Here is a 10352-nt window from a genome sequence, read left to right on the forward strand (position 1 = left end):
AACCCAACGAAGATCCAAATACTCGTTTGATGGATTTTGATGAGATTATGAATACATTCCAGCACAACGAGGTATAAAAAGATGTTATCTACTTAAGGACATGTCCTTTTTTCACTGCGGGAAGATGCTAAGCACCGGTTGCGTAGTTTGCCAACTGGGTCAATTCAAACTTGGGAAGACATGAAAAAGAAGCTCCTTGAAAATTATTTTTCAGCTTCAAAAATAGGAATATTCGTAGAAAGATCCACAACTTCGAGCAGAAAGATACAGAAGTGGTGTTTGAAGAATGGGAAAGATTTAAGGATATTATGATAAGATGTCAGCATCATGCAATAGACTTGTTGATGCAACTCCAAGATTTCTGGGATGGTCTCACACCCTCTGACAGGAGAACGCTAAACAATGCAGTTGGAGGGCCTCTTATGAAGAAAACTCCTAAGGAGATTGTTGCAATTCTAAATGAATTATTTGAAGATGCAAATCAATGGCCTGCAGATGATAATGAGAGAAGGAGAAAGGTTGGGGTACATCAAGTGGGTTTTAACACATCAGTGCAAGGCCAGCTAGACACCATGGCCGGAGAGATAAGAAAGTTAACCTTAGTCAAGGTACAAAACCAGTCATACTCGGTTTGTGATTTTTGTGTAATGAGTCATCCAAAAATGTTGTGGGGAGCTTTGACAGAGTCAACTACCAAAGTAGCAACAATTTTAACTCCATAGGGCAGAGACACCCCGTATTTTCGTGGAGTTCACCTAGTGGTAGTGCGAATGCATGGCAATAGAATAACTCTAGAGCCTAGGGATAATGAGCTTCATGTTCTCTAAATCAGCAGAAACAGCAGTGCCATCCTCAATAGTCTAATCCGTCTAGCATTGAATATATAATGAAGGAATTTATTATTAATACAGATGCGAGGCTTAAAACTCATGGCATAACTATCCGAGAATAGGGTACAACTATCCGTGAATAGGGCACATCTATTTGAAACTTGGTAAGATAGGTGGGGCAACTTGCTAATCTATTGTCTGAGAGGGTTCTAGGAACTCTCCCTCCCGATACTGAAAGAAATAGAAAAGAGATAATAAATGTGGTGTCTTTGAGGAGTGGCCTCGTATTGAAGAACCCTATGTAGAAACAAAAGGATAAGTTGATTGAAAGACTAGTAGAGAGTGTGGAGGAGCAGAAAAATAGCAACATTCAAGAAGGTGAAGTGATGGTAGATGATGGTCTGAAGAAGAATGAGAAGACTAGAGCTCAGAAGAAGAAGAAAAATGGGAATTCAATAAATTAGGAGACTAAAGAGAGTATATATATGCCTGCTTTACCTTTTCCTCAGAAGTAGAGAAGAGAGAAGCTAGACAAATAATTTGGGAATTTTCTAGATGTGCTCAAGCAGGTGCATGTTAATCGACCATTCACAGAGGTGCTCTCTCAGATGCCAACTTATGCTAAGTTCTTGAAGGAGATATTGTCCAATAAGCAAAAAGTGGAATAGACATAGGTTGTCAAGCTCATAGAGCATTGTGATGCCATTCTGCAAAATAAGCTCCCTCAAAAGTGTAGAGTTCCAGGGAGTTTTACTATACCGTTCTCTTTAGGAAGTACTAAATTTGAAAAATCTTTGTGTGATTTAGGTTCTTCTATTAATCTTATGCATTTGTCTATCTTCGGGAAATTGGAGGGAGAGATTGGACAAATTAGATCTATACATGTGTCTTTGCAGCTGGCGGATCAGACCACAATCATACCTAAATGAATAGTGGAAGATGTGCTAGTTCGGGTGGATAAATTTGTGTTCCCTATGGACTTCATCGTGGTGAATATGGAAGAAAATATGGAGGTCCCTGTGATTTTATGGAGACCTTTCTTCGCTACTGGCAGAGCTATTCTGGACATTCAGGAAAGGTAGCTCATGTTAAGAGCGGGGGAAGAAAGAGTGGTTTTCAAGATAGATGGAGCAATTGGAGCACCTAGAGACGAGCTGAGCTGCACACTCTGAATTCAAGGCAAGGTCCCTAAAAGAGAGATCTGGAGAGAGTAAGCATGAAAATTATGGGATGTACCCAAAGAAGGTAGAAAAGAAACTTTCAGCATGGATGTGTGCACTAGGTCAGGCGTGATGTAATGAATCGGCTAGTTATTTTGAGTATTTTACCCCAATCCCCTATTTATTGCCTCTTATATGTTTTATTATAGTTATGTGATTTGACGGGGGTGTTTGGTTTTAGTTTCGGGTGGGTTTCAGAGTGAAATGGGATACATAGTCCCTAAGTTGGAGGGTTAAGTTGAAAGAGTTGATCGTAGTTTGACTTTTATGTAAATGACTCCCGAATATAGTTTTGACATTTCCAATAGCTCTGTATGGTGATTTTGGACTCAGGAGCGTGTCTGGATGTTAATTTGGAGGTTCGTAGGTCATTTCGGCTTGAATTGGCGAAAGTTAGAAAGTTAAAGGTTTGGAAGGTTGAAAAGTTTGACTGTGAATTGACTTTATTGATATCGGGGTTGGAATCCGATTTCAGAAATTGGAATGGGTCTATCATATCATTTAAGACTTGTATACAAAATTTAAGGTCAATCGGAGTTGATTTGGTATGATTAGGGGTTAGTTTTGGAAGCCGGAAGTTCATAGTTTCAATAGGCTTGAATTGGGTTGCGATTCGTTGAATCGATGTTGTTTGATGTGATTTTTGGCCTCGAGCAGATCTGTTTTGTGTTTTGGAACTTGTTGGCATATTCAGATAGGGTCCCGGGGGACCCGGGTGTGATTCGGATTGAATCTGGAACAATTTTAGACTTGATCATTTTTCTGAAGCATCAGCCATTTTGGTTTCATCGCACCTGCGGTGGGAATGGCCGCAGGTACGGACTCGCTAGTGTGAGTGTTAGAGATCAAAAGAGGAAATGGCTTCCCAGGCCTGGGATCGCAGGTGCAAAGTGATTTCGGCATCTGCAAGTCCGCAGGTGCGGAGGAGCTGGTCGCAGATGCGGACTGGGCCAGCTTGGTCTATTATCACAGAAGCGGACATCGTCTGCAGGAACGCGTGAACAGAAGCGCCCCTATGTCTACAGAACCGGAAACGTAGATGCACATTTTGCTTGCAGAAGCGAAGAGTGCTGGACCTTAGTGAGGACCGCACCTGCAATGGAAATTCCACAGGTGCGGAGCCACAAATGCGGTTGTGGGTTCGCAGATTCGAAAGCACTGAACAGAAAAGTCTTAGTTCGAAGGTTTGATCTCATTTTCATTTTTGGACTAAGAAATCTTGGTTTGTGGCGATGTTTCGAGAGTTTTTCAAGGAAATCATCGGGGTAAGATATTCTAACTCGGTTTTGGCTATATTACATGAATCCATTGTTATTTTCAACATTTAATTAGTGATTTGAGTTGGAAATTTGGGGGAAAATTGTGAAAACTTCTTAAGCCAAAATTTGGGAATTTGAAAGTTGATTTGAAGTTGGATTTGAGTAATTCTTATATGGCTGGACTCGTTATCGAATGGGTATTCGAATTTTATAATTTTAGTCGGGTTCTGAGACGCGATCCCGGGATTGACCATTTGAGTTGACGTTTTACTTATCTTTAAGGATCATAACTTTATTGTTCGAAATAGTTTTCTATAGTATATATTAATGGTATGAAGTTGTTTTGGCTAGATTCGAGCCTTTCGGAGTTGGATAATCGAGGGAAAGGCTTACTGGTGGATTGAGTAGCGTGTTTTGAGGTATGTGAGACGGCATGTTCATTCAACACTTCCAGCTTCCAGTGGTACTCCGGTTACTCCCAGGTCTCAGGTTTCCCATTATGCACCGCTACTGTCTAGTGCACCTCCTGCACGAGGTGCTTTCAGCGGTCAGTCCAGCCGACCAGGCCCAAGCCAGTTTCAGCAGCCACGTCCTCTAAGAGCTTGTTTTGAGTGTAGTGATACTCGTCATATGGTGAGGGACTGCCCCAGACTCAAGAGGGGTGCACCTCCATAGACTACTCAGGTTCCACATATTCTATAGGCCCCCCAGACTTCTCATGTCATGGTTACCGCACCAGTTGCTGCTCCACCAGCACAACCAGCTAGAGATGGAGGTCGGGCGGGTAGGGGTCGCCCTAGAAGGGGAGGCCAAGCCAGATGTTATGCTATTCCAACTAGGACGGAGGCGGTTGCATCCGACTTAGTTATCACATGTATTGTTCCGATTTGTCATAGAGAAGCATCAGTATTATTTGATCCAGGATCCATTTATTCATATGTATCATCTTACTTTGCTCCGTATTTTGGTATATCTCAAGATTCTTTGAGTTCTCATGTCTATGTATCCATGCCTGTGGGAGATTCCATTATTGTTGCCATATGAATCGGTCGTGTTTAGTTGTTCTTGGTGGTTTTGAGACCACAGTTGATCTATTATTGCTCGATATGGTATATTTTGATGTTATTTTGGGCATGGACTGGTTGTCTCCCTATCATGCTATTCTTGATTGTCATGAGAAGACGGTGAGGTTTGTTATGCCAGGTTTGCCAAAGTTGGAGTGGGGGGGGGAGGGGTACTTTGGATTATGTTCCTAGCAGGGTGGTGTCTTTCCTTAAGGCACAACAAATGGTTGGGGAGGGGTGTGATGCATATCTAGACTTTGTGAGGGATGTCAGTGTTGATACTCCTACTGTTGAGATAGTTTCGGTAGTGAGGGACTATCCAGATGTATTTTAAGTGGATCTTCCGGGCATGCCGCCGGATAAGGATATCAATTTTGGCATTGATTTTTTTGCCAGGCACTCAGCCCATTTCTATTTCACCATATCGTATGGCCCATAGTTGAAGGAGTTAAAGGAGCAGTTGCAAGAGTTTCTTGATAAGAGCTTCATTCGGCCTAGTGTGTCACCTTGAGGTGCTCCGGTCTTGTTTGTAAAGAAGAAGGATGGTTCTATGCGCATGTGTATTGATTATCGACAGTTGAACAAGGTTACAGTGAAGAACATGTATCCATTTCCACGCATTGATGACCTATTTGATTAGCTATAGGGTGCCAGGGTGTTCTCAAAGAGATTTGCGTCAGGCTATCATCAGCTGAAGATTCGGGATACGAATATTCCAAAGACTGCCTTCAGCACTCGTATGGTCATCACGAGTTCCTTGTTATGGCATTTGGGCTGACCAATGCCCCAGCAGCATTCATGCACTTGATAAACAGTGTATTCCAGCCCTATCTTTACTCATTCATCATTGTGTTTATTGACGATATCTTGGTGTACTCCCGGAGTTGGGAGGATCATGAGCAGCACCTGAGGATTGTGCTTCAGACCTTGAGAGAAAAGAAGTTGTATGCAAAATATCCGAAGAGTAAATTCCGGCTTGATTCAGTGGAGTTTTCGGGTCATGTAGTGTCGAGTGAAGGAATCAAGGTAGATTCGAAGAAGATTGAAGCAGTGCAGCGTTGTCCCAAACCATCTTCAGCTACTGAAATCTGGAGTTTTCTAAGTTTGACGAGGTATTACCATCGATTCGTAAAGGGTTTATCATCTATTGTTGTACCTATGACCAGATTGACCCAGAAGAGTGCTCCGTTTAGGTGGACTGAGGAGTATGAAGAGAGCTTTCAAATGCTCAAGACTGCTTTGACTACAGCCTCAGTGTTGGTGTTGCCTACGGGTTTGGGGTTTTACACTATGTACTATGATGCGTCACGTGTTGGCCTCAGTGCGGTGTTGATGCAAGAAGGTAGGATGATTGCATACACATCTAGATAACTGAAGGTACATGAGAATAATTATCCTATCCACGACCTTGCGCTAGCAGCTATTGTTCATGCCTTGAAAATTTGGTGGCACTATTTGTACGGTGTCTCTTGTGAGGTCTATACCGACCACCGGAGTCTACAACATTTGTTCAAACATAAGGATCTTAACCTGCAGCAGTGTAGATGGTTTGAGTTGCTTAAGGACTATGGTGTCAACATTCTATATCATCCCGGGAAGGCCAATGTGGTGGCTGATGCTTTGAGTTGAAAGGTGGAGAGCTTGGGCAGTATATCATATCTACAAGCAGCGGAGAGGCCATTAGCATTGGATGTTCAGGCCTTAGACAACCAGTTTGTTAGATTGGATGTTTTGGAGCCGAGCCAAGTAGAGTTTTGGTTTGCGTGGTTTCTCAGTCTTCTCTATATGATCGTATCAGAGAGCGTCAGTATGACGACCCCTATCTACTTGTCCTCAAGGACACGGTTCAGCACGGCGATGCCAGGGAGGTTACTATTGGGGATGACGGTGTGTTGCGGATGCAGGGCCGGCTATGTGTGCCCAATATAGATGGTTTGCATGAGTTGATTCTTCAGAAGACCCATAGTTCTGCGGTACTCCATTCATCTGGGTGCCGCTAAGATGTATTAGCACTTGAGGTAGCATTATTGGTGGTGGAGAATGAAGAAAGACATAGTGAAGTATGTAGCTCGGTGCCTAAACTATCATAAGGTGAAGTATGAGCATCAGTGGCCAGGTGGGTTGTTTCAGAAGCTTGAGATTCCCTAGTGGAAATGGGAGCGAGTTACCATGGATTTCGTTGTTGGGCTCCCACAGACTCAGAAGAAGTTTGATGCAGTATGGGTGATTGTGGATAGGTTGACCAAGTCGGATCATTTCATTCCAGTGGTAACTATTCATTCTTCAGAGCAGCTGGCTCAGGTCTATATTCGCGATATTATCAACTTCATGGCATGCCAGTATCCATCATCTCTTGTCGGGGTACGCTGTTTACATCGTGATTCTGGAAGGCAGTACAACGTGAATTAGGCACACGGGTTGAGTTGAGTACAACATTCTACCCTCAGGCGGACGGACAGTCCTAGTGCACTATTCAGATATTGGAGGATATGCTTCGTGCATGTGTTATAGAGTTCAGGGGTTCTTGGGATCAGTTCTTGCCGCTTGCGGAGTTTGCCTACAACAACAGCTACCAATTGAGTATTCAGATGGCTCCCTATGAGGCCTTGTATGAGAGGCAATGTCGGTCTCCGGTGGGTTGGTTTGAGCCGAGTGAGGCTAGGCTATTGGGTACTGACTTGGTTCAAGATGCTTTGAAAAAGGTTAAATTAATTCAAGATCAGCTTCGTACAGCCCAATCAAGAAAGTAGAGTTATGTGGATCAGAAGGTTCGGGATGTTGTATTCATAGTTGGGGAGCGGGTCTTGCTCTGGGTTTCGCCCATGAAGGGAGTTATGAGGTTCGGGAAAAAGGGCAAGTTGAGCCCTAGGTATATCAGATCTTTTGAGATTCTTGAGAGGATTGGTAAGGTGGCCTACAGGCTTACACTGCCACCTAGTCTAGCTGTAGTTCATCCAATATTCTATGTTTCTATGCTCCGAAAGTATCACGGTGATCCGTCTCATATTTTACATTTCAGCTCAATCCAATTGGACAAGGATTTGTCTTATGTTGAGGAGCTGGTGGCAATTTTGGACAGGTAGGTTCGAAAGTTAAGGTCGAAGAACAATGCTTTAGTGAAAGTTTAGTGGAGGGGTCAGCTAGTCTAGGAGGCGACTTGGGATATCGAGCATGATATGCGTAGCCGTTATCCTCATCTTTTCACTACTTTAGGTATGTCTATATACTCATTCGAGGACGAACGTTTGTTTTAAGAGGGAGACCCGGCTGGTCATTTTGAGTATTTTAGCCCTGATCCCCTATTTATTGCCTCCTCTATGTTGTATTATGGTTATGTGGTTTGCCGTTGGTCTTTGGTATTGGTTTTGGGTGAGTTTCGGAGTAAAATGGGACACATAGTCCCTAAGTTAGAGGGTTAAGTTGAAAGAGTTAACCGTTATTTGAATTTTGTGTAGATGACTCCAGAATAGAGTTTTAACGGTTCCAATAGCTCCGTATGGTGATTTTGGATTTAGGAGCATGTTAGGATGTTGATTTTGAGGTCCGTAGGTCGTTTCAGCTTGAATTGGCGAAAGTTAGAAAGTTGAAGGTTGAGAAGTTTGACCGTGAGTTGACTTTATGGATATCGGGGTCGGATTCCAATTCTGAAAGTTGAAATAGGTCATTCATGTCATTTATAACTAGTGTGCAAAATTTGAGGTCAATCGGAGTTGATTTGGTATGATTCGGTGTTAGTTTTGAAAGTCGGAAGTTCATATTTTCAATAGGGTTGAATTGAGTTGCGATTCGTTGAATCGACGTTGTTTGATGTGATTTTTGGCCTCGATCAGGTCCGTTATGTGTTTTAGAACTTGTTGATATATTCGGACAGGGTCCCGGGGGCCACGGGTGTGATTCGAATAGAATCCGGAACAATTTTAGACTTGATCATTTTGTTGAAGCATCAGCCATTCTCGTGTCATCGCACCTGCGGTGGGAATGGCCGCAGGTGCGAGTGTTAGAGCGCAGAAGCGGAAAGGGCTGCCCAGTCCTTTGGATTGCAGGTGCGAGGTGATTTCCACATCTGCGAGTCCGCAGGTGCGGAGGAGCTGGTCGCAGATGCGGACCGGGCCATCTTGGTTTATTATCGCAGAAGCGAACATCATCTGCAGGAGCGTGTGAACAGAAGCACCCCTATGTCTACAGAAGCGGAACATAGATGCGCATTTTGTTCACAGAAGCGAAAAGCGGTGGACCTTAGTGAGGACCGTACCTGCGATGGAAATTCCGCAGGTGCGGAGCCGCAGATGCGACTGTGGGTTCGCAGATGCGAAATCACTGGGCAAAAAAGGCTTAGTTCGAGGGTTTGATCTCATTTTTATTTTTGGACCTAGAGAGCTTTGTTTGAAGCAATTGTTCGAGAATGTTTCAAGAAAAACATCGGGGTAAGAGATTCTAACTCGGGTTTGGCTATATTACACGAATCCATTATTATTTTCATCATTTAATTAGTGATTTGAGTTGGATATTTGGGGGGGACATTGTGAAAATTTCTTGGGCTAAATTTTAGGGATTTGAAAGGCGATTTGAAGTCGGATGTGAGTAATTCTTGTATGGTTGGACTCGTTATCGAATGGTGTTCGGATATTGTAATTTTGGTCGGGTTCCGAGATACGAGCCTGGGATTGACCTTTTGAGTTGACTTTTTATTTCTCTTGAAAGATCGTAATTTTATTGTTCAAAATAGTTTCCTATAGTATATATTTATGGTATGAAGTTGTTTTGGCTAGATTCAAGCCGTTCAGAGTTGGATAATCAAGGGGAAGACTTACTAGTAGATTGAGTAGCGTGTTTTGATGTAAGTGTCTTTCCTAACTTTGTGTGGGGGTTTACCCCTTAGGATTGGTGTTGGTTTACGTTAATTGTGACATGTGGAAGCTGTGTACACAAGGTAACGAGTATGTACACGGTCTAAATGTGATAATTGACCGGTTTTAGCTATGTAGATTCTTTTATGGCTTTAATTCAGTTTCCATAACGTGTTATATTAATCATCATTAATCTATCTTCACATGCTCTACTTGTCTTATCTCTTAATTGTTAATTGTCTTTGCATGTTTAGTTGAAGTTATTGTTTCCTTTATTCCTTATTCATTATTTAACTATTGAGTTCTTTACTTGAAGTGGTTATTCTTGGAATATCTTGTTGTTAAAATTGGTATTGAGTTATAAAGGTCGTGATTCACATTGAGGCAAAGTTGTAAAGTTGTGAAATACTATTCTTGTTGAATTATTCACTTTCGGTTGTTATTGTTGAGACTCTTGTGCATATTGTGGTTGAGCCATGGGCTATTTATTGTGGAAACACCATTATTGTTTATTTCTTAAGTTGTGATATTGGACACTTGAGGTGCGATTTGTGATACATTGTGATATTGTTACGCATGCGGTGGTATAAGAATTGGGGTTGAAACACATGCGGTGAGATACGGTGGGATTGATACGCGTGTTGCTAGTAAGGGAACTACTTGAAGCCACGTAGTGTGATAAGGTGGGTTAAAACACATGAAGCTGTTTCGGGAAAAATAATTTTTGAAAACTAAATGCAAGGCTCCCGCAGTGATTTAAGGAAAGATTGTGAATTGTTTTGCGATATGAGACTATGAGGCGGTATCTCGGTAGTGATTCTTGTTGATACTTTTCTATTACTTCACTTGTATTTTGGTTGCTTTGTTTCCTTGGCATATCATTCCTTATTTTCTTTCGTGATGCATTATTTGCCTTAGTTCAGTGTAACTAATCTTGGTATATTTCTTTACCGTTTCATTTTCATTGTTATCATTATTGCACTGTTATATACCTATTCAGTTTCTTATTTATTCCAGTAGGGTTTTGACCTAACCTCGTCACTACTCTATCGAGGTTAGGTTTGGCACTTATTAGGTACCGTTGTGGTGTACTCACGCTATGCTTCTGCACATCTTTTTGTGCAGATTCAGG

General features: G+C 42.3%; 1 non-coding gene across 1 annotated transcript; it reads right to left on the reverse strand.

The window, feature by feature from the left end:
* Positions 1–227: 227 nt before the first annotated feature.
* Positions 228–334, reverse strand: LOC142172268 (small nucleolar RNA R71). The gene has a single exon (XR_012701642.1). It is a non-coding gene; the product is annotated as a small nucleolar RNA R71 (small nucleolar RNA).
* Between the last annotated feature and the right edge of the window lie 10018 nt (positions 335–10352).

The sequence above is a fragment of the Nicotiana tabacum genome, chromosome 17, assembly GCF_000715075.1.
Source record: "Nicotiana tabacum cultivar K326 chromosome 17, ASM71507v2, whole genome shotgun sequence".
In the NCBI taxonomy this organism is placed as follows: domain Eukaryota; kingdom Viridiplantae; phylum Streptophyta; class Magnoliopsida; order Solanales; family Solanaceae; genus Nicotiana; species Nicotiana tabacum.